The sequence below is a fragment of the Lampetra planeri genome, chromosome 24 (assembly GCF_965212315.1).
Source record: "Lampetra planeri chromosome 24, kcLamPlan1.2.h2, whole genome shotgun sequence".
NCBI lineage: Eukaryota > Metazoa > Chordata > Hyperoartia > Petromyzontiformes > Petromyzontidae > Lampetra > Lampetra planeri.
In genome coordinates this window covers 2,671,596-2,696,130 of record NC_136130.1, presented here as the reverse complement: position 1 = coordinate 2,696,130, position 24,535 = coordinate 2,671,596, and the positions used below count along the sequence as shown (strand labels likewise).

Genomic DNA, 24,535 nt, shown 5'->3' with positions numbered 1-24,535 from the left:
TGACGTTGTAACGTCAACAAAGTCTTCTGCACCCCTAAATGCAATAGTGTGTCACAATGGAGAGTTCTAATCAACTCAAATCGCAAGGACGTTGGTACCACCACACGCCAGCTTTCCTGGAACCTTTCTTGCCACATAAGCAGACCATCTCGGAGAGCGGTTCGCGGCCCCACAGCCGAACTCGGACTCCCATTGTCCCTCATAGACCGCTTCCGCATGGACAACAACGACTCGTCCATCATCTGTTCCCGAATCCAGACAGACCGCGGCAGATTCAAAACCCCATCAGTCGGTCCCGGTTCCATCGGAGTATCCGACTTCCCGACGGCCAACGTAAGCGGCTGAGGGGGGTTCAGAATCGGCGAACACCTATGCGTCCCCGACGCACATTTACAAGGGGCGCGCCCTGGTAATCTGGAAAGTGCGTCAGCGTTCGCATGGCGCACTCCCTTCCGATGTTGAATTTGGAAGGAAAATTCCTGCAGCGTGTCCAACCAACGAGCCCACTGTCCCGATGGCTGGTCCATTTTGAGTGCATATTGCAAGGCCGCATGATCCGTACGCACAATAAACGAACGACCGTAAAGGTACGGTCGAAATTGGCGTAGGAAAAAAACAACCGCCAAAAGTTCTCTACGAGTGACACAGTAGCGTGTTTCCGCAGGCGACAAGACTCGGCTACCATACGCCACGACGCGCTCTACGCCCCCTTTAGACTGTGATAATACCGCCCCAATACCTGTGTCACTCGCGTCCGTATCAAGAATGAAAGGGCGATCAAAATCGGGATAATCCAATGTCGGGGCCGTAGCCAATAGATCACGCAGACTCCGAAAGGCCGCCTCTTCCGGCTCTCCCCAAACAAATTTCCGTCCTTTACCCGTAAGGAGATGCAAGGGCCTCGCAATCGTCGCAAACCCCGGCACAAATCTTCGGTAATACGAGGCAAATCCCAAAAACCGCCGAACATCCCCCACGGAGGCCGGAGTCGGCCAATCCCGGACGCACGCCGTCTTTTCCGGATCCGTGGACACCCCCTCTGCACTCACAATGTGCCCCAAATAACGGACGGACCGTTGCAGTAGGTGGCATTTCTTTGGTTTGAATTTCAAATTGGCAGAGCGCATCCTCGTGAACACTGTCTCCAGCCGCGTTAAATGTTCCTCGAATGTGCGGCTGAACACAATAATATCGTCCAAATATATAAGACACGTCTCCCACTGCAACCCCGTCAAAACGAGCTCCATCAACCTTTGAAACATAGCAGGGGCCGCATTCAATCCCATCGGGAGGCAGTTGAATTGAAATAACCCCTGCGGCGTACGGAATGCGGTTTTCTCCCGTGAGGACTCGTCAAGGGGAAGCTGCCAAAATCCCGAAGAGAGGTCCAGTGTGGAAAAGAACTTAGCCCCCGACAATGCGTCAAGGGAGTCGTCCATACGCGGCAGGGGGTACGCATCTGCCACCGATATCTTATTCAATTTCCGGAAATCAACACAAAATCGCAAGTTGCCATCCTTTTTCTTAACCAAGACCACAGGAGCGCCCCATGGGCTGTTAGATGGCGATATAATGTCCGCAGCCAACATGTCTTCCACCGCCCCCCGAACGTGTTCTCGCTCCGCTGGACTCATTCGATGCGAATTTAACCGAATAGGGGCAGCGTCGCCCGTCTCAATGTGATGGGAAAGCAACGATGTGCGTCCCAAATCCAAATCGTCGGAGCTGAACACATCCGAATACGTCAGCAACAATTTACGCAGCGCATCACGTTGCCCCACGGACAGGGAAGAATTTTCGTCACATAAGGTAGCGATCCAACGATTATCCGAACCCCTTGACTCGGAAACACCAGCGACCACTCCCCGGCGATGCGGACAATCGTGCGTCGCAAACGCCGTAGTGGCATGTGCCACAACCGTACCGGCCGGAACACGGATGTTTTCCACCCCCGCATTAAGCACCTGTAAAACCGGTAATTGATCCGGCCGGACGATGGTCTGTGCCCCAACTAACGCCAATCCTGTTGTTATCGTGGCGGATGGCGACAACAAGACCCCTACTGCTCCTAGCCGATTGGGCAGGGGCTTCCGATACCGCAAGGGTATAAGCATCTGTGAACCAGGTGGGATGTCCACAGATGCGACGGACAGCGCCTGCACCTGTACGGCCGAAGCAGGTCGCCCCCAGGGCGACGGCAGAAACGAGATTCGACGGCCCCCCGGCAATTCAATACAATTTTTATTGATTTTAATCAAAATGGGCATCTTAGCCAAAAAATCCGTGCCTAGTAAGCAAGGAACCGCCAAAGATCTCGATATTAACACAACGCCCGAAGCCGACACATCCCCAATAGATATCTTAGCATCCACCTGGCCCACGATACCCATACTACCCCCGTTCGCAGCGACGCAAGACCCATAAACCGGACGCACAGCCCCCGGCGGAATGCCCAACAGATGGAAAATGACATCCGATATAATAGTCGCAGACGCTCCCGAGTCGACCAAAATGCGCACGTCCACACCTTGTATAGACCCCGGTACAGTGGACGAACCCGTAGCGGCCGCGACAACTCTCCGTGCCAATTTGCGCCACTGCGTAACTGAATGACAAGGCCCCGTCGATGGCCTTTCTTTAACAACAACAATAGGATCGCGCAACAAAGGTGGTGGGTGAGGTGTAAAGCCTTGCCGAGTGTCTGGTGCGTGCCGACATGCCTGTTTCGGAGGTCCCTTGGTCGGCTTGTCCGGTGTTGTGGGCTCCTGCTGCGGCGGACCCGGGAAGCGGGCCCAGCAATCTTTGGCGTAATGGCCCCTACGGCCGCAGCGGAAGCAATCGGCCTCGTTGCGCCGAAGCGCAGGTCTTGCATCCCGGCGGCCCCGTCCCGATGGCGTAGCGCGCGGCCCCGGCCTTCCGCGTCCCGACCATGGAGAGGAGGCGGCCGTCAGCTCCCGAGGACCCCGCTCATCCGGCACATAGATCGCCCTTGTGGGGTCCCACCCCATCGCGCCTCCTTCCTTGACGGGCCCACCCGTCCATGCCGCCACTTGCTTCCAGCGACGGAGATTAAACTGCGCATCCAGACACTTTGCTGCCGCCCGGGACGTGAGCTTCTCATGCCCACACACAGGCATGGGGATCCCCAGATCCCGAGACAGCTCCAGCATTTTTCCCAATATGAGAGGCTCAAGCAGATCCTGTGGCGTGTCAGGATATGCTGCCATGGCCAGCTCCAACACCGCACCCCTGAACGCCACGGGCGATTTTTCGGGTGCTCGTTGTCGTTGAGCGAATCGCCGATGCGCGTCGTCAGGTGGCTCATAGGCGTCGGCCATTTCCTCAAAAACTCCACATAAAGTCTTCTTCTTATCGGCCGTTATGGAACGGAAAAATCGAACAGATTCGTCGTCCAGTAGAGTCGGCAACACTTCCAAAGCCTCCGCATCGGTCCATCTTGCTGAACGAACCGCCGCCAAAAATCGGCAGGCGAAAGCGCTCCAATCGCCCCCGATAGAGAAATCCTTAACTGTAGTAAGGTGGCGACTCCGACTCCTCTTTACGCCGTCTTCCAATGATGGTTGTTCTGGAGGCAAATTCAAAATGGCGTCGGCCCGCGGCGTGGCCAAGATGGCGGTTTGGCGCCGCGGAGCGCGCAAGATGGCGTCTTCTTGCCGCGTGGCCAATGGCGGCGGCAGGGCAGGCAACGTGGCGGCCCGTGGAGCACCTTCTCGTTCCGTCGTCGTCCTTGGCGTAACGAGGTGACATAGATGCGCCAGGACGTCCTTGAGTGTCTCCAGTTGTTCTGCCACCTGTTGCCATCTTTGCTCAGCGTCCGATGTTGTTGACGGACCCGCCATCGCGCCGACATCTTCCACGCCCGTCCCCGTGCTCGCCTCAGCAGGGCTCTCCTCCACCACCCCAGCAGAATCCGTGGTCGGAGGGAATTCGTCGTCGTCGGACGAAGAAGCCGATGCTGGCGCCGGGGGAATTTTCTTCCTTACTTGCTTAGACATGCCGTTTCACTTCTGACCCCAGTGTAATAAAAGACTTGACCACGATCTCTGGCTCAGTGTCCTTTATTCGGTCCGTACTGCGTTCCCACACGGCTGTCTCTCTTATTCTCTCAGTGCTGGTTCCGATGTCACTCCAGTCACCATCAGCAGCCCCGCTGCTGTTCTTGTCACTCTTGCAGCCCCACAGCAGCTCCGCTACTGTACTCTCACACAGCTCCCTTGGCTGTTCCTGCTGCAGCTCTGACAGCCTCGTGCTGTCTCGCCTTCTCGTCGCTCCTGCGACTCTTGGCAGCCACCCCGCTGCCCCTCACACACAGCCTTACTGCCTATCTCTATCTGCAGCTTTACACCTCCCAGTAGCTCCCTACTGTTCCCGAGGTTGGCTCCCGCTTCGACGGTGCCCCCTCGGCTCGTACGCCCGCGTGGCCCCACACCTTTCCATTCACACCCCGACTGCCTTCTCTTTCCGGTTTACCCGCTTAAGGACCCCAACCTTTCACCCACGTCACCTGGCTCCGCCTCCTCGTGACGTCACATCCGGAAGGTCGCTTTCGCCCGCATTACACTATGATGGCCGACTCATCCCAAAAAAATAAAACTACCGGGCAAAGAATCCGGAATTTCTTGCATTCAAAGCGAGAATCATACCCCGAGATCAACAAGCTATCTTTGTGTCCACATAACGCATAAATACGAGTACTTGTATACGAGGCTTCATGTAAAAATCATAACTTTTGAATAGTAAACTGACAGAGAATAGGACAATGAGTCAAGAATTTGCCCAGCTTGAGTCAGGCACAAAACCCTTTCAATGACGCGATTTCTTGAATTGCTTATTTTACACTAATTTAGATTTTAATCATGATATCATCATTGGTGTCAAGTTATTATCATGATATAAAGGCAATTGCTAATTTATTGATGAACGAAGGAGTCCCTACGCTATGTCATTGATAGCATTGATTGCCCATACCTCAGCATGCTGTGCAGCAAAAGTTGTGAAGATAAAAGCCAGGGCCAGTTCAAAATTGACCAATCCCCAAGAGAATGGTGCGTGGGCTCGTCCGGGATTTGAACCCGGGACCTCTCGCACCCAAAGCGAGAATCATACCCCTAGACCAACGAGCCACTCTTCTTCAAGCAGTGAATAATGTATGAAAATGAGGTTCAATCAACACTTCGATTATCTCATGAGATGTAACTTTGCTGAGAGATAATGAACATTTTTTGTCACAAATAAGTTTTGAAAATGTTCTTAATACAAGATGTTGGTTGAAAATGCATGGTTATAGACTTGCACGAAAAGCAATATCACTTTTCTATAACAAAAACAATTATATGGGAACCAATATTTAATGACATTTCTAACTTGACTCACCACACACTCTAACAATCTATTGAGATGAATACAACTCAGGTCGCAGGAGTCTTCGTGTATTGTCCCTATGATGGCCGACTCATCCCAGAAAAATAAAACTACCGGGCAAAGAATCCGGAACTTCTTGCATTCAAAGCGAGAACCATACCCCGAGACGAACAAGCTACCTTTGTGTCGACATAACGCATAAATACGAGTACTTGTATACGAGGCTTCATGTAAAAATCATAACTTTTGAATAGTAAACTGACAGAGAATAGGACAATGAGTCAAGAATTTGCCCAGCTTGAGTCAGGCACAAACCCTTTCAATGACGCGATTTCTTGAATTGCTTATTTTACACTAATTTAGATTTAATCATGATATCATCATTGGTGTCAAGTTATTATCATGATATAAAGGCAATTGCTAATTTATTGATGAACGAAGGAGTCCCTAGGCTATGTCATTGATAGCATTGATTGCCCATACCTCAGCATGCTGTGCAGCAAAAGTTGTGAAGATAAAAGCCAGGGCCAGTTCAAAATTGACCAATCCCCAAAAAAATGATGCCTGGGCTCATCCGGGATTTGAACCCGGGACCTCTCGCACCCAAAGCGAGAATCATACCCCTAGACCAACGAGCCACTCTTCTTCAAGCAGTGAATAATGTATGAAAATGAGGTTCAATCAACACTTCGATTATCTCATGAGATGTAACTTTGCTGAGAGATAATGAACATTTTTTGTCACAAATAAGTTTTGAAAATGTTCTTAATACAAGATGTTGGTTGAAAATGCATGGTTATAGACTTGCACGAAAAGCAATATCACTTTTCTATAACAAAAACAATTATATGGGAACCAATATTTAATGACATTTCTAACTTGACTCACCACACACTCTAACAATCTATTGAGATGAATACAACTCAGGTCGCAGGAGTCTTCGTGTATTGTCCCTATGATGGCCGACTCATCCCAGAAAAATAAAACTACCGGGCAAAGAATCCGGAACTTCTTGCATTCAAAGCGAGAACCATACCCCGAGACCAACAAGCTACCTTTGTGTCGACATAACGCATTAATACGAGTACTTGTATACGAGGCTTCATGTAAAAATCATAACTTTTGAATAGTAAACTGACAGAGAATAGGACAATGAGTCAAGAATTTGCCCAGCTTGAGTCAGGCACAAACCCTTTCAATGACGCGATTTCTTGAATTGCTTATTTTACACGAATTTAGATTTTAATCATGATATCATCATTGGTGTCAAGTTATTATCATGATATAAAGGCAATTGCTAATTTATTGATGAACGAAGGAGTCCCTAGGCTATGTCATTGATTGCATTGATTGCCCATACCTCAGCATGCTGTGCAGCAAAAGTTGTGAAGATAAAAACCAGGGCCAGTTCAAAATTGACCAATCCCCAAGAAAATGGTGCCTGGGCTCGTCCGGGATTTGAACCCGGGACCTCTCGCACCCAAAGCGAGAATCATACCCCTAGACCAACGAGCCACTCTTCTTCAAGCAGTGAATAATGTATGAAAATGAGGTTCAATCAACACTTCGATTATCTCATGAGATGTAACTTTGCTGAGAGATAATGAACATTTTTTGTCACAAATAAGTTTTGAAAATGTTCTTAATACAAGATGTTGGTTGAAAATGCATGGTTATAGACTTGCACGAAAAGCAATATCACTTTTCTATAACAAAAACAATTATATGGGAACCAATATTTAATGACATTTATAACTTGACTCACCACACACTCTAACAATCTATTGAGATGAATACAACTCAGGTCGCAGGAGTCTTCGTGTATTGTCCCTATGATGGCCGACTCATCCCAGAAAAATAAAACTACCGGGCAAAGAATCCGGAACTTCTTGCATTCAAAGCGAGAACCATACCCCGAGACCAACAAGCTACCTTTGTGTCGACATAACGCATAAATACGAGTACTTGTATACGAGGCTTCATGTAAAAATCATAACTTTTGAATAGTAAACTGACAGAGAATAGGACAATGAGTCAAGAATTTGCACAGCTTGAGTCAGGCACAAACCCTTTCAATGACGCGATTTCTTGAATTGCTTATTTTACACTAATTTAGATTTTAATCATGATATCATCATTGGTGTCAAGTTATTATAATGATATAAAGGCAATTGCTAATTTATTGATGAACGAAGGAGTCCCGAGGCTATGTCATTGATAGCATTGATTGCCCATACCTCAGCATGCTGTGCAGCAAAAGTTGTGAAGATAAAAGCCAGGGCCAGTTCAAAATTGACCAATCCCCAAAAAAATGATGCCTGGGCTCATCCGGGATTTGAACCCGGGACCTCTCGCACCCAAAGCGAGAATCATACCCCTAGACCAACGAGCCACTCTTCTTCAAGCAGTGAATAATGTATGAAAATGAGGTTCAATTAACACTTCGATTATCTCATGAGATGTAACTTTGCTGAGAGATAATGAACATTTTTTGTCACAAATAAGTTTTGAAAATGTTCTTAATACAAGATGTTGGTTGAAAATGCATGGTTATAGACTTGCACGAAAAGCAATATCACTTTTCTATAACAAAAACAATGATATGGGAACCAATATTTAATGACATTTCTAACTTGACTCACCACACACTCTAACAATCTATTGAGATGAATACAACTCAGGTCACAGGAGTCTTTGTGTATTGTCCCTATGATGGCCGACTCATCCCAGAAAAATAAAACTACCGGGCAAAGAATCCGGAACTTCTTGCATTCAAAGCGAGAACCATACCCCGAGACCAACAAGCTACCTTTGTGTCGACATAACGCATAAATACGAGTACTTGTATACGAGGCTTCATGTAAAAATCATAACTTTTGAATAGTAAACTGACAGAGAATAGGACAATGAGTCAAGAATTTGCCCAGCTTGAGTCAGGCACAAACCCTTTCAATGACGCGATTTCTTGAATTGCTTATTTTACACGAATTTAGATTTTAATCATGATATCATCATTGGTGTCAAGTTATTATCATGATATAAAGGCAATTGCTAATTTATTGATGAACGAAGGAGTCCCTAGGCTATGTCATTGATAGCATTGATTGCCCATACCTCAGCATGCTGTGCAGCAAAAGTTGTGAAGATAAAAACCAGGGCCAGTTCAAAATTGACCAATCCCCAAGAAAATGGTGTCTGGGCTCGTCCGGGATTTGAACCCGGGACCTCTCGCACCCAAAGCGAGAATCATACCCCTAGACCAACGAGCCACTCTTCTTCAAGCAGTGAATAATGTATGAAAATGAGGTTCAATCAACACTTCGATTATCTCATGAGATGTAACTTTGCTGAGAGATAATGAACATTTTTGTCACAAATAAGTTTTGAAAATGTTCTTAATACAAGAAGTTGGTTGAAAATGCATGGTTATAGACTTGCACGAAAAGCAATATCACTTTTCTATAACAAAAACAATGATATGGGAACCAATATTTAATGACATTTCTAACTTGACTCACCACACACTCTAACAATCTATTGAGATGAATACAATTCAGGTCGCAGGAGTCTTCGTGTATTGTCCTTATGATGGCCGACTCATCCCAGAAAAATAAAACTACCGGGCTTGGATTCCGGAATTTCTTGCATTCAAAGCGAGAACCATACCCCGAGATCAACAAGCTACCTTTGTGTCCACATAACGCATAAATACTAGTACTTGTATACGAGGCTTCATGTAAAAATCATAACTTTTGAATAGTAAACTGAAAGAGAATAGCACAATGAGTCAAGAATTTGCCCAGATTGAGTCAGGCACAAACCCTTTCAATGATGCGATTTCTTGAATTTCTTATTTTACACGAATTTTGATTTTAATCATGGTATCATCATTGGTGTCAAGATATTATCATGATTGCTAATTCATGGATGAACGAAGTAGTCCCTACGCTATGTCATTGATAGCATTGATTGCCCATACCTCAGCATGCTGTGCAGCAAAAGTTGTGAAGATAAAAGCCAGGGCCAGTTCAAAATTGACCAATCCCCAAGAAAATGGTGCTTGGGCTCGTCCGGGATTTGAACCCGGGACCTCTCGCACCCAAAGCGAGAATCATACCCCTAGACCAACGAGCCACTCATCTTCAAGCAGTGAATAATGTATGAAAATGAGGTTCAATCAACACTTCGATTATCTCATGAGATGTAACTTTGCTGAGAGATAATGAACATTTTTGTCACAAATAAGTTTTGAAAATGTTCTTAATACAAGATGTTGGTTGAAAATGCATGGTTATAGACTTGCACGATAAGCAATATCACTTTTCTATAACAAAAACAATGATATGGGAACCAATATTTAATGACATTTCTAACTTGACTCACCACACACTCTAACAATCTATTGAGATGAATACAACTCAGGTCGCAGGAGTCTTCGTGTATTGTCCCTATGATGGCCGACTCATCCCAGAAAAATAAAACTACCGGGCAAAGAATCCGGAACTTCTTGCATTCAAAGCGAGAACCATACCCCGAGACCAACAAGCTACCTTTGTGTCGACATAACGCATAAATACGAGTACTTGTATACGAGGCTTCAAGTAAAAATCATAACTTTTGAATAGTAAACTGACAGAGAATAGGACAATGAGTCAAGAATTTGCCCAGCTTGAGTCAGGCACAAACCCTTTCAATGACGCGATTTCTTGAATTGCTTATTTTACACGAATTTAGATTTTAATCATGATATCATCATTGGTGTCAAGTTATTATCATGATATAAAGGCAATTGCTAATTTATTGATGAACGAAGGAGTCCCTAGGCTATGTCATTGATAGCATTGATTGCCCATACCTCAGCATGCTGTGCAGCAAAAGTTGTGAAAATAAAAACCAGGGCCAGTTCAAAATTGACCAATCCCCAAGAAAATGGTGCCTGGGCTCGTCCGGGATTTGAACCCGGGACCTCTCGCACCCAAAGCGAGAATCATTCCCCTAGACCAACGAGCCACTCTTCTTCAAGCAGTGAATAATGTATGAAAATGAGGTTCAATCAACACTTCGATTATCTCATGAGATGTAACTTTGCTGAGAGATAATGAACATTTTTTGTCACAAATAAGTTTTGAAAATGTTCTTAATACAAGATGTTGGTTGAAAATGCATGGTTATAGACTTGCACGAAAAGCAATATCACTTTTCTATAACAAAAACAATGATATGGGAACCAATATTTAATGACATTTCTAACTTGACTCACCACACACTCTAACAATCTATTGAGATGAATACAACTCAGGTCGCAGGAGTCTTCGTGTATTGTCCCTATGATGGCCGACTCATCCCAGAAAAATAAAACTACCGGGCAAAGAATCCGGAACTTCTTGCATTCAAAGCGAGAACCATACCCCGAGACCAACAAGCTACCTTTGTGTCGACATAACGCATAAATACGAGTACTTGTATACGAGGCTTCAAGTAAAAATCATAACTTTTGAATAGTAAACTGACAGAGAATAGGACAATGAGTCAAGAATTTGCCCAGCTTGAGTCAGGCACAAACCCTTTCAATGACGCGATTTCTTGAATTGCTTATTTTACACGAATTTAGATTTTAATCATGATATCATCATTGGTGTCAAGTTATTATCATGATATAAAGGCAATTGCTAATTTATTGATGAACGAAGGAGTCCCTAGGCTATGTCATTGATAGCATTGATTGCCCATACCTCAGCATGCTGTGCAGCAAAAGTTGTGAAAATAAAAACCAGGGCCAGTTCAAAATTGACCAATCCCCAAGAAAATGGTGCCTGGGCTCGTCTGGGATTTGAACCCGGGACCTCTCGCACCCAAAGCGAGAATCATTCCCCTAGACCAACGAGCCACTCTTCTTCAACCAGTGAATAATGTATGAAAATGAGGTTCAATCAACACTTCGATTATCTCATGAGATGTAACTTTGCTGAGAGATAATGAACATTTTTGTCACAAATAAGTTTTGAAAATGTTCTTAATACAAGAAGTTGGTTGAAAATGCATGGTTATAGACTTGCACGAAAAGCAATATCACTTTTCTATAACAAAAACAATGATATGGGAACCAATATTTAATGACATTTCTAACTTGACTCACCACACACTCTAACAATCTATTGAGATGAATACAACTCAGGTCGCAGGAGTCTTCGTGTATTGTCCTTTTGATGGCCGACTCATCCCAGAAAAATAAAACTACCGGGCTTGGATTCCGGAATTTCTTGCATTCAAAGCGAGAACCATACCCCGAGATCAACAAGCTACCTTTGTGTCCACATAACGCATACATACGAGTACTTGTGAAGTATTGGAAATGACGGCAGGAAACTCCTTGACGGGTAACACACTTCTTTTATTAAATCTTCGCTTATCTCGATACAACGTGTAGTCTCTATTCTTCCGCGTACGGTCACCAGACACCGGTACAACTCGTAACCTCTATTCTTCTTATAACACACCGTACTGAACTCGTGTAGACTCCAGGCCTCTGGCTACACACGCCTCACTCGTCTCGTGTGGACTCGCCTCGTGTAGACCCTATGCCTCTGTCTACACACACATCACTCGTCTCGTGTAGACTCTTCTCGTGTAGACCCTATGCCTCTGGCTACACACACATCACTCGTCTCGTGTAGACTCTTCTCGTGTAGACTCTTCTCGTGTAGACCCTATGCCTCTGGCTACACACACATCACTCGTCTCGTGTGGACTCTTCTTGTGTAGACTCGTCTCGTGTAGACCCTACGCCTCTGGCTACACCCATATCACTTGTCTCGTGTAGACTCTAGGCCCCGGCTACACACTCGGCATGCTGACACTGCATGCTCACCCTACACCCCGCCTCTGGGATACACAGAGTCCCGGTCCTCTCAGGACAGCGGGACTAGGTACCGCAGGGCCCTGGCTCTTCCTCCCGTCTTCAGTCTTCGCTGGTTACACTCTCCCCGTGCGCCTGTGCGCATCCCCTTATATAGTCGTTCCTCCCGGGAGACGGAGCGGATGCGGACCTCGATGCGAGCATCGCTTGTTAGTGAACCAATCACAACGCGCTATCTCTACAATCCTTTTTCCCCAACGCGTGTTTTCACTCACCAACCAATCACGCCGCGCTGCCACTCGATCACTCCCACACCTGCACGTCACCGGCACCCAGCCAATCAACACCACACAACCCACGATCCCGCGCTGACCCCTGATCCCTCACCGTCAGCGCGCGTCACCACACACACATCCAATCACAACGCGCTGCCACCTGATCGCTACCCCAGCGCGTATCACCACTACATCACCCCCCCCCACATAGCTCGCAGCCGTCCCGGCTGCTAACCAACAACCTCCCACATCGTCAACACAACAAACCCCCCCCCCCCCCCCCCCAGTGTGCCCCATAACACAACAACAACACAACAGCAACCTATGTACAATTTGACAATAACCACAAGAAAAGTTAACAATACCACACACAACACCTTATAAAAAAAACTATATACAGCCCGACGAACAACATAATAAAAACGATTTCTAGAAAACGAACGCGCCCCGCGTCTCTGCAACTAACGAAGTGACGAGGCGCTCCCACTGCCCCGACTCCTCACGTGGCAGGTCAAACAAAGTAGCGCGACCTGGCGCGAGTCCGTCTGGCCGGTCCGTCATACGGGACGGGACACTGACGACCGTCAGGCGGCTCCGGCTGCTCTAGACGGCGTGGAACGGGCCTGAAAGGCCCGGCCCCGCCACGAAGATCCGGCCGCCGGTGGTCGGCAGCTGTCAGTTCCGAGACACCTGGGAGCAGATCAGGCGGAGACATGTGAGGATCAGGCAGAGACATTTCCCCCTTTGGGTCGTTGGTCACGTCACATGCTCGGCCCTCACGACACAATGGGAGGCCATATGGAGGCGAGAACGGTTTCAGTCGGGAGGGGTGGACGTACCACCGTCGTTTTCCCCATTTTATCTGAACGCACTGGGGCCGTGCAATGCGCACAATCTCCACGGGCCCCCGCCATGGCCTCAACAATTTAGGCGACGTAGCCAAGGGCGCCTGAGGGCAATGCAGCCAGGCCCTGTCACCCGGTTTCCATTCGTGCACGGACACCTTCCGTGCCCGCAGTCGTTCATTAGCAATTTGGCGAGCCCGCGAATTAAGCCGTGCGGCCTCCCTTGCTTCTGTTAGCTTGTGAATATTGAATTTAATATGTTCTGCCAATTTAGAATTGGTTCGTGGAGCGGACAGGCCAAGCTGCGTTTCCATGGGCGGGTCGGCTTCCCGACCGTACATCAAATAGAATGGGGAAAACCCTGTCGCTGCATGGGGGGCCATTCTGTACGCGGCAAGGACCCCCGGGACCTGCAGGTCCCAATCTACATGTGCCTCACACACCTGCTGGCACAGCATAGAAGTCAAAGTCTTGTGAAGTCTTTCCACCATCCCGTCTGTCTGCGGGTGGTACGGGGAGGTACGCACCTTTTTAGTACCCAATAAATCGCACACCTCTTGCAACAATTTACTCGAAAAATGTTTACCTTGGTCGGTCAGCAAGCGTTCGGGAGCCCCCTTGTCCAGGACATAGCCCTGGACAAAGGCGTCCGTCACAGCCGCTGCCGACTGGTTGGCGAGAGGCCACGCCATAGGCCACCGGGTGAAATATTCGACCCCCACCAACAGGTATTTATTCCCTCTAGGCGTGACTGGAAAAGGCCCCAAAATATCGAGTGCAACGAGCTCGTTAGTGCGCGAGACCTGAATAGACTGCAGCGGTGGATTAGCTAGCACGGGCGGTGGTTTCCGTCTGGCGCACTCAACGCACCCCTTCAAAATATTTACCACGTCACTCCCCATTCCCGGCCAATAATAGTCACGCTGAAGCAGGGCAAGCGTTTTGTTTACTCCCAAATGCAAGAGGCGTTCGTGTGCGGCCAAAACAACTTTCCCCCTCACAGCAGAAGGCACCACCAGCGCATGCCGCCGGGACAAACTGTCCCATCTCATCAACATGCCCTGTTTAAGTAGATAGGAGCCAGTTCGCTCCTGGTCCTCTTTAGGACCACCCACCCTGCGGCGCAATGCTAGCAGGGAGCTGTCCGCCATTTGGAGGCGGCCCCACTCCCCCAGCGACAATGAGAGCAGCGAGTCCCGATCCTGATAGGTAGCGGGGACATCCCCGATTGGCGCGGCCGCAGTCGCAGCCAATGTCCCCTTATATTCCACACCCGGCGGTTTACAGCGCGCCGATCCCGATAGACACGCACATTTCTGACACGGCAACAATCGCGACAGGGCATCGGCATTTGTGTGTCGCAACCCCTTACGGTATGTGGTCGTGAACTGATAGTCTTGGAGGACTTCCAACCACCGTGACAATTGGCCCGAGGGTTGGGCGACCCTCAATGAATACTGTAGCGCCGCGTGGTCCGTCCGGACCGTAAAGTGACGCCCATAGAGATACGGTCTGAACTGTTGTACAAAAAAAACAATGGCGAGCAGTTCACGACGGGTGACGCAGTAGCGCTGCTCAGCCGGAGACAACACCCTGCTACCATAAGCGACCACCCTTTCGACTCCCCCAACGACCTGGGACAGTACCCCCCCAATGCCCGTGTTGCTAGCATCCGTGTCTAGCAAGAAGGGACTCGCAAAATCCGGATAACGCAAGGGTGGGGCACCCACCAAGGCGTCCCGGAGGGCGCAGAACGCGGCCCCCTCTTCCGGTCCCCATTTGAACTTCACACCCTTCGCCGTAAGAGCGTGCAAGGGTTTTGCAATAGTGGCGAAGTGCTCAACGAATCGGCGATAATACGAAGCAAACCCAATGAAACTGCGCACGTCTGCAACTGACGTGGGTGTCGGCCATGAACTGACACAGTCCGTCTTTGCAGGATCGGTAGAGATCCCCGAAGAGTCGACAATGTGACCCAAGTATCTAACGGACTTACGAAAAAGGTGGCATTTGGCCGGTTTAAATTTCAATTTAGCCGATCGCATTCGCAAGAACACCCCTCTCAATCGCTGGAGGTGTTCCTCAAATGTTTTACTGAAAACAATGACATCGTCAAGGTAAATTAAGCACGTCTCCCACTGCAAGCCTGACAAAACCAACTCCATAAGGCGCTGAAACGTCGCTGGAGAGGAGTGAAGTCCCATGGGTAACCGGTTAAACTGGAACAGGCCCCCTGGAGTCCGAAATGCCGTCTTAGGTTTAGACTCTTCGTCGAGTGGCAACTGCCAGAATCCCGATAACAAATCAAGAGTCGAAAAATATTGCGCACCAGACAATGCATCGAGGGACTCGTCCATCCTGGGGAGCGGATACGCGTCAGCCACAGAAATCTTATTCAGGCGACGGAAATCTACGCAAAATCGCAAGGAGCCGTCTTGCTTCTTAACCAGCACAATAGGTGCTCCCCACGGACTGGAGGAAGGCGAAATAATGTCGGCTTCAAGCATATCGTTAACGGCCGACTGAACATGTTCCTTTTCAGCCGGAAGGGATTTAACCTGACCGGTGCCGCATCGCCCGTGTCAATGTGGTGGCGTAACAAATCCGTACACCCAATGTCATATTTATGTTTACTGAACACATCAGAAAATTCCATTAGTAACTCACGCAGCGCACCCAACTGCACCCCTGACAAATCGTCCAAGCCCTCGCACAGCGAATGGACCCATTCAAGGTCCTCCCTCGGTTCAATATTCTGCGTGGGGCTCGGATCAACATGCGCAACCAGCCGCTCCTCCGCAGGAACCCGTGCCGCGTGAGCCAGCACGGTACCCTGCTGAATGACGGCTGGCCGCGATCCAGCATTTAAAACCATCACAAATGGATCCTTGTCCGCCCGAACCAAAGTGTGAGCCACCGACAAATCGACCCCTCCTACAGCCCTGTTAGAAGGACCCAAAAGCATGCCTTGTTCCGAAGTCCCCTCTACCCATGGTTTCATTAACCGGAGGCGAATTAACATCTGTGAACCCGGGGGCACGTGCACGGTCTGCGTCGCCAATGCTTGTATCGTGGCGCACGCCGTCCGAATCTCAGTAGGGCTCGTCAAAAATGAAATGCGGCGACCCGAAGGTAGTTCAATGCAACGCTGATCGATTAGAATTTTAATGGGCATCTTAGCCAAAAACTCAGTGCCCAATAGACAAGGAACCGCCAAAGAAGACGAAACAAAAACGGGTCCCGACAATTTGATATCTCCAATGCAAATGGACGCCCTAATCTGACCGATAATGCCCAACGATCCCCCATTTGCGGCGAAAAACGGCACATCCACTGGGAGCAGTGGACGGCACTGGACGGGGAGAATGTTATAAATGAGGTCAGATATAATAGTCGCCGACGCCCCCGTGTCCACCAATACCCTGACCTCTACCCCATCAATAGAACCCGCAACGACGGATGAACCCGCTGAAGCAGCCACAATTCTATGTCCCAACTCCGACCACTCAATGTCTCTCCGGTCCCGGCCGAAACCCCCTCGCCGTACCGAATCCCCGAACCCTAACCGGCCCTCTTCCATCGCTCCGCGACGGCCCATGCGTGTCGAGTGTGTGGGCCGAGCATGTGAGGTGCCGCGACTTGCCGGGGTTTGTAGGGATGCCTTGGGGCCTTGGTCGTCGTCCAGCCGAGATCCCATGGCGCGCTGACGGGGAGCGCGGCAACCGGACGCCACGTGGCCCCGGAGGCCGCAGTTGTAGCACGTGATGAGGGTCGTCGGTGATCTCGGTTGCTCCAGCTTGCGGGTCGATCGCAGAGGCGACCGACCCCCCGACCTCCAGTCCCCCGGTCGTCCCGCGGTGAACGCCTCCTCTCGCGGACTGACGACTTGTAGTTCGGTGATCACCGGACCCGGAGTTGAGGCCACAGTAGCGTTGCAGACGACCCCCTGTTTGCGTTGAAGGGCCTCGTGCGCTTGTATACTCGTAGCGACCCGTAAGGAAGAAATGTCGATCTCGTCGGCCGTGTTGATGGGGGCCCCCAGGTCCTGTGCCAACTTAAGCAGCTGCTCCAAAACCATCGCATCCTGGCCCTCCTCGTCCATCCGAGGGAATGCAGCATCGGCGAGAGCCAGCAACGCCGTGCGATAGGCGAGCGCGGTCTCCGCGTCCGCCTTCCGCCTCGCATAAAAATGATGGCGGCACGCCGAGGGAGGTCCGTAGACCCTGGCCATGAGACCCAGTGCTGCCTTAAGCGTGGATCGGTCCGACCTCCGAGCTGACATGAAGGCCGCGAGCGCGTTGTCGTCCAACATGGCAGGCAATGCCCGCAGCGCCGTAGCATCGGACCAGGCCGACATCTCCTGATGCGCCAAAAACCTGCGGTGAAACTGGCCCCAGTCCCCGCCTTCCGTCTTGAAGGCTGACAATGCGGGGAGGCGCTGTTGAAAAATGAAGTCGTCCTCTGCGTCGTGGTTCCTTCCCGCCGCGCCATCGGTGTGTAAGATGGCGGCTCCAATGGCGGACGCCTGATGGCGGTCCGCAGCGCGCGTCGATGACGTAAGATGGCGCGCTTGGAGACCCGCAACCACGTGGCGGTCGCCGTTCCCGCCAAAAGTCGCCGCCGATGAAATGGCGGGAATCGCCAAGTCATTTTGGCGGGAATCTGCAGGGCGATCCTGTAGAATGTCCGCTGCCGTCTCCGCTCCTGCCGACGAGCTGATCTCCGCCAGGATGGACGCGGCGGCGAGCAGCAGCTCCGCCAGACGAGAGTGCGCCTCCCGGAGCACGGCCTCGGTCCCCCGCCGCTCCTCCGGCGCCGCCGGCGGATCCTGCAGCGTGGGCCATTCTTCGTCCTCACCCCCCGACGGCAGCTGGCCCGGGTCGTCAAGGTTGTCCTCGCGGTCACTCCCGTGGGTCCGAACGGTCTTCCTCGTATCCATGCTTGGAAGACAGTTTCACTTCTGACGCCAGTTGAAGTATTGGAAATGACGGCAGGAAACTCCTTGACGGGTAACACACTTCTTTTATTAAATCTTCGCTTATCTCGATACAACGTGTAGTCTCTATTCTTCCGCGTACGGTCACCAGACACCGGTACAACTCGTAACCTCTATTCTTCTTATAACACACCGTACTGAACTCGTGTAGACTCCAGGCCTCTGGCTACACACACCTCACTCGTCTCGTGTGGACTCGCCTCGTGTAGACCCTATGCCTCTGGCTACACACACATCACTCGTCTCGTGTAGACTCTTCTCGTGTAGACCCTATGCCTCTGGCTACACACACATTACTCGTCTCGTGTAGACTCTTCTCGTGTAGACTCTTCTCGTGTAGACCCTATGCCTCTGGCTACACACACATCACTCGTCTCGTGTGGACTCTTCTTGTGTAGACTCGTCTCGTGGAGACCCTACGCTTCTGGCTACACCCATATCACTTGTCTCGTGTAGACTCTAGGCCCCGGCTACACACTCGGCATGCTGACACTGCATGCTCACCCTACACCCCGCCTCTGGGTTACACAGAGTCCCGGTCCTCTCAGGACAGCGGGACTAGGTACCGCAGGGCCCTGGCTCTTCCTCCCGTCTTCAGTCTTCGCTGGTTACACTCTCCTCGTGCGCCTGTGCGCATCCCCTTAAATAGTCGTTCCTCCCGGGAGACGGAGCGGATGCGGACCTCGATGCGAGCATCGCTTGTTAGTGAACCAATCACAACGCGCTATCTCTACGATTCTTTTTCCCCAAAGCGTGTTTTCACTCACCAACCAATCACGCCGCGCTGCCACTCGATCACTCCCACACCAGCACGTCACCGGCACCCAGCCAATCAACACCACACAACCCACGATCCCGCGCTGACCCCTGATCCCTCACCGTCAGCGCGCGTCACCACACACACATCCAATCACAACGCGCTGCCACCTGATCGCTACCCCAGCGCGTATCACCACTACACTTGTATACGAGGCTTCATGTAAAAATCATAACTTTTGAATAGTAAACTGAAAGAGAATAGCACAATGAGTCAATAATTTGCCCAGAATGAGTCAGGCACAAACCCTTTCAATGATGAGATTTCTTGAAATGCTTATTTGACACGAATTTTGATTTTAATCATGGTATCATCATTGGTGTCAAGATATTATCATGATTGCTAATTTATGGATGAACGAAGTTGTCCCTACGCAATGTCATTGATAGCATTGATTGCCCATACCTCAGCATGCTGTGCAGCAAAAGTTGTGAAGATAAAAGCCAGGGCCAGTTCAAAATTGACCAATCCCCAAGAAAATGGTGCTTGGGCTCGTCCGGGATTTGAAACCGGGACCTCTCGCACCCGAAGCGAAAATCGTACCCCTAGACCAACGAGCCACACGTTTTCACCCAGTGAATAATGTATGAAAATGAGGTTCAATCAACACTTCGATTATCTCATGAGATGTAACTTTGCTGAGAGATAATGAACATTTTTGACCCAAATAAGTTTTGAAAATGTTCTTAATACAAGATGTTGGTTGAAAATGCATGGTTATAGACTTGCACGAAAAGCAATATCACTTTTCTATAACAAAAACAATGATATGGGAACCAATATTTAATGACATTTCTAACTTGACTCACCACACACTCTAACAATCTATTGAGATGAATACAACTCAGGTCGCAGGAGTCTTCGTGTATTGTCCTTTTGATGGCCGACTCATCCCAGAAAAATAAAACTACCGGGCTTGGATTCCGGAATTTCTTGCATTCAAAGCGAGAACCATACCCCGAGATCAACAAGCTACCTTTGTGTCCACATAACGCATAAATACGAGTACTTGTATACGAGGCTTCATGTAAAAATCATAACTTTTGAATAGTAAACTGAAAGAGAATAGCACAATGAGTCAAGAATTTGCCCAGATTGAGTCAGGCACAAACCCTTTCAATGATGCGATTTCTTGAATTGCTTATTTTACACGAATTTTGATTTTAATCATGGTATCATCATTGGTGTCAAGATATTATCATGATTGCTAATTTATGGATGAACGAAGTAGTCCCTACGCTATGTCATTGATAGCATTGATTGCCCATACCTCAGCATGCTGTGCAGCAAAAGTTGTGAAGATAAAAGCCAGGGCCAGTTCAAAATTGACCAATCCCCAAGAAAATGGTGCTTGGGCTCGTCCGGGATTTGAACCCGGGACCTCTCGCACCCGAAGCGAAAATCATACCCCTAGACCAACGAGCCACACCTTTTCAACCAGTGAATAATGAATGAAAATGAGGTTAAATCAACACTTCGATTATCTCATGAGATCTAACTTTGCTGAGAGATAATGAACATTTTTGACCCAAATAAGTTTTGAAAATGTTCTTAATACAAGATGTTGGTTGAAAATGCATGGTTATAGACTTGCACGAAAAGCAATATCACTTTTCTATAACAGAAACAATGAAATGGGAACCAATATTTAATGACATTTCTAACTTGACTCACCACACACTCTAACAATCTATTGAGATGAATACAACTCAGGTCGCAGGAGTCGTCGTGTATTGTCCTTATGATGGCCGACTCATCCCAGAAAAATAAAACTACCAGGCTTGGATTCCTGAATTTATTGCATTCAAAGCGAGAACCATACCCCGAGATCAACAAGCTACCTTTGTGTCCACATAACGCATAAATACGAGTGCTTGTATACGAGGCTTCATGTAAAAATCATAACTTTTGAATAGTAAACTGACAGAGAATAGGACAATGAGTCAAGAATTTGCCCAGCTTGAGTCAGGCACAAACCCTTTCAATGACGCGTTTCTTGAATTGCTTATTTTACACGAATTTTGATTTTAATCATGATATCATCATTGGTGTCAAGTTATTATCATGATATAAAGGCAATTGCTAATTTATTGATGAACGAAGGAGTCCCTACGCTATGTCATTGATAGCATTGATTGCCCATACCTCAGCATGCTGTGCAGGAAAAGTTGTGAAGATAAAAGCCAGGGCCAGTTCAAAATTGACCAATCCCCAAGAAAATTGTGCTTGGGCTCGCCCGGGATTTGAACCCGGGACCTCTCGCACCCGAAGCGAAAATCATACCCCTAGACCAACGAGCCACACGTTTTCAACCAGTGAATAATGTATGAAAATGAGGTTAAATCAACACTTCGATTATCTCATGAGATGTAACTTTGCTGAGAGATAATGAACATTTTTGACCCAAATAAGTTTTGAAAATGTTCTTAATACAAGATGTTGGTTGAAAATAAATGGTTATAGACTTGCACGAAAAGCAATATCACTTTTCTATAACAAAAACAATGATATGGGAACCAATATTTAATGACATTTCTAACTTGACTCACCACACACTCTAAGAATCTATTGAGATGAATACAACTCAGGTCACAGCAGTCTTCGTGTATTGTCCTTATGATGGCCGACTCATCCCAGAAAAATAAAACTACCGGGCTTGGATTCCGGAATTTCTTGCATTCAAAGCGAGAACCATACCCCGAGATCAACAAGCTACCTTTGTGTCCACATAACGCATGAATACGAGTACTTGTATACGAGGCTTCATGTAAAAATCATAACTTTTGAATAGTAAACTGAAAGAGAATAGCACAATGAGTCAAGAATTTGCCCAGATTGAGTCAGGCGCAAACCCTTTCAATGACGCGATTTCTTGAATTGCTTATTTTACACGAATTTTGATTTTAATCATGGTATCATCATTGGTGTCAAGATATTATCATGATTGCTAATTTATGGATGAACGAAGTAGTCCCTACGCTATGTCATTGATAGCATTGATTGCCCATACCTCAGCATGTTGTGCAGCAAAAGTTGTGAAGATAAAAGCCAGGGCCAGTTCAAAATTGACCAATCCCCAAGAAAATAGTGCTTGGGCTCGTCCGGGATTTGAACCCGGGACCTCTCGCACCCGAAGCGAAAATCATACCCATAGACCAACGAGCCACAAGTTTTCCACCAGTGAATAATGTATGAAAATAAGGTTCAATGAACACTTCGATTATCTCATGAGATGTAACTTTGCTGAGAGATAATGAACATTTTTGACCCAAATAAGTTTTGAAAATGTTCTTAATACAAGATGTTGGTTGAAAATGCATGGTTATAGACTTGCACGAAAAGCAATATCACTTTTCTATAACAAAATCAATGATATGGGAACCAATATTTAATGACATTTCTCACTTGACTCACCACACACTCTAACAATCTATTGAGATGAATACAACTCAGGTCGCAGGAGTCTTCGTGTATTGTCCTTATGATGGCCGACTCATCCCAGAAAAATAAAACTATCGGGCTTGGATTCCGGAATTTCTTGCATTCAAAGCGAGAACCATACCCCGAGATCAACAAGCTACATTTGTGTCCACATAACGCATAAATACGAGTACTTGTATACGAGGCTTCATGTAAAAATCATAACTTTTGAATAGAAAACTGAAAGAGAATAGCACAATGAGTCAAGAATTTGCCCAGATTGAGTCAGGCACAAACCCTTTCAATGATGCGATTTCTTGAATTGCTTATTTTACACGAATTTTGATTTTAATCATGGTATCATCATTGGTGTCAAGATATTATCATGATTGCTAATTCATGGATGAACGAAGTAGTCCCTACGCTATGTCATTGATAGCATTGATTGCCCATACCTCAGCATGCTGTGCAGCAAAAGTTGTTAAGATAAAAGCCAGGGCCAGTTCAAAATTGACCAATCCCCAAGAAAATGGTGCTTGGGCTCGTCCGGGATTTGAACCCGGGACCTCTCGCACCCGAAGCGAAAATCATACCCCTAGACGAACGAGCCACACGTTTTTAACCAGTGAATAATGTATGAAAATGAGGTTCAATCAACACTTCGATTATCTCATGAGATGTAACTTTGCTGAGAGATAATGAACATTTTTGACCCAAATAAGTTTTGAAAATGTTCTTAATACAAGATGTTGGTTGAAAATGCATGGTTATAGACTTGCACGAAAAGCAATATCACTTTTCTATAACAAAAACAATGATATGGGAACCAATATTTAATGACATTTCTCACTTGACTCACCACACACTCTAACAATCTATTGAGATGAATACAACTCAAGTCACAGGAGTCTTCGTGTATTGTCCTTATGATGGCCGACTCATCCCAGAAAAATAAAACTAAAGGGCTTGGATTCCGGAATTTCTTGCATTCAAAGCGAGAACCATACCCCGAGATCAACAAGCTACATTTGTGTCCACATAACGCATAAATACGAGTACTTGTATACGAGGCTTCATGTAAAAATCATAACTTTTGAATAGTAAACTGAAAGAGAATAGCACAATGAGTCAAGAATTTGCCCAGATTGAGTCAGGCACAAACCCTTTCAATGACGCGATTTCTTGAATTGCTTATTTTACACTAATTTAGATTTTAATCATGATATCATCATTGGTGTCAAGTTATTATCATGATATAAAGGCAATTGCTAATTTATTGATGAACGAAGGAGTCCCTACGCTATGTCATTGATAGCATTGATTGCCCATACCTCAGCATGCTGTGCAGCAAAAGTTGTGAAGATAAAAGCCAGGGCCAGTTCAAAATTGACCAATCCCCAAGAAAATGGTGCTTGGGCTCGTCCGGGATTTGAACCCGGGACCTCTCGCACCCGAAGCGAAAATCATACCCCTAGACCAACGAGCCACACGTTTTCAACCAGTGAATAATGTATGAAAATGAGGTTCAATCAACACTTCGATTATCTCATGAGATGTAACTTTGCTGAGAGATAATGAACATTTTTGACCCAAATAAGTTTTGAAAATGTTCTTAATACAAGATGTTGGTTGAAAATGCATGGTTATAGACTTGCACGAAAAGCAATATCACTTTTCTATAACAAAAACAATGATATGGGAACCAATAATAAATGACATTTCTAACTTGACTCACCACACACTCTAACAATCTATTGAGATGAATACAACTCAGGTCACAGGAGTCTTCGTGTATTGTCCTTATGATGGCCGACTCATCCCAGAAAAATAAAACTACCGGGCTTGGATTCCGGAATTTCTTGCATTCAAAGCGAGAACCATACCCCGAGATCAACAAGCTACATTTGTGTCCACATAACGCATAAATACGAGTACTTGTATACG

General features: G+C 47.6%; 13 non-coding genes across 13 annotated transcripts; all 13 read right to left on the bottom strand.

Moving 5' to 3' along the window:
* Nucleotides 1–5,072: 5,072 nt before the first annotated feature.
* On the bottom strand, nt 5,073–5,144 carry TRNAP-UGG (transfer RNA proline (anticodon UGG)). Its single transcript has one exon. It is a non-coding gene; the product is annotated as a tRNA-Pro (tRNA).
* Nucleotides 5,145–5,948: 804 nt separating this feature from the next.
* TRNAP-UGG (transfer RNA proline (anticodon UGG)) lies at nt 5,949–6,020 on the bottom strand. Its single transcript has one exon. It is a non-coding gene; the product is annotated as a tRNA-Pro (tRNA).
* An 805-nt stretch (nt 6,021–6,825) lies between these two features.
* Nucleotides 6,826–6,897, bottom strand: TRNAP-UGG (transfer RNA proline (anticodon UGG)). The gene has a single exon. It is a non-coding gene; the product is annotated as a tRNA-Pro (tRNA).
* An 805-nt stretch (nt 6,898–7,702) lies between these two features.
* On the bottom strand, nt 7,703–7,774 carry TRNAP-UGG (transfer RNA proline (anticodon UGG)). Its single transcript has one exon. It is a non-coding gene; the product is annotated as a tRNA-Pro (tRNA).
* An 805-nt stretch (nt 7,775–8,579) lies between these two features.
* On the bottom strand, nt 8,580–8,651 carry TRNAP-UGG (transfer RNA proline (anticodon UGG)). Its single transcript has one exon. It is a non-coding gene; the product is annotated as a tRNA-Pro (tRNA).
* Nucleotides 8,652–9,444: 793 nt separating this feature from the next.
* On the bottom strand, nt 9,445–9,516 carry TRNAP-UGG (transfer RNA proline (anticodon UGG)). Its single transcript has one exon. It is a non-coding gene; the product is annotated as a tRNA-Pro (tRNA).
* Nucleotides 9,517–10,320: 804 nt separating this feature from the next.
* Nucleotides 10,321–10,392, bottom strand: TRNAP-UGG (transfer RNA proline (anticodon UGG)). Its single transcript has one exon. It is a non-coding gene; the product is annotated as a tRNA-Pro (tRNA).
* An 805-nt stretch (nt 10,393–11,197) lies between these two features.
* On the bottom strand, nt 11,198–11,269 carry TRNAP-UGG (transfer RNA proline (anticodon UGG)). The gene has a single exon. It is a non-coding gene; the product is annotated as a tRNA-Pro (tRNA).
* Nucleotides 11,270–20,524: 9,255 nt separating this feature from the next.
* TRNAP-CGG (transfer RNA proline (anticodon CGG)) lies at nt 20,525–20,596 on the bottom strand. Its single transcript has one exon. It is a non-coding gene; the product is annotated as a tRNA-Pro (tRNA).
* Nucleotides 20,597–21,399: 803 nt separating this feature from the next.
* TRNAP-CGG (transfer RNA proline (anticodon CGG)) lies at nt 21,400–21,471 on the bottom strand. The gene has a single exon. It is a non-coding gene; the product is annotated as a tRNA-Pro (tRNA).
* A 793-nt stretch (nt 21,472–22,264) lies between these two features.
* TRNAP-CGG (transfer RNA proline (anticodon CGG)) lies at nt 22,265–22,336 on the bottom strand. Its single transcript has one exon. It is a non-coding gene; the product is annotated as a tRNA-Pro (tRNA).
* A 793-nt stretch (nt 22,337–23,129) lies between these two features.
* TRNAP-CGG (transfer RNA proline (anticodon CGG)) lies at nt 23,130–23,201 on the bottom strand. Its single transcript has one exon. It is a non-coding gene; the product is annotated as a tRNA-Pro (tRNA).
* Nucleotides 23,202–24,005: 804 nt separating this feature from the next.
* Nucleotides 24,006–24,077, bottom strand: TRNAP-CGG (transfer RNA proline (anticodon CGG)). Its single transcript has one exon. It is a non-coding gene; the product is annotated as a tRNA-Pro (tRNA).
* Nucleotides 24,078–24,535: the final 458 nt, after the last annotated feature.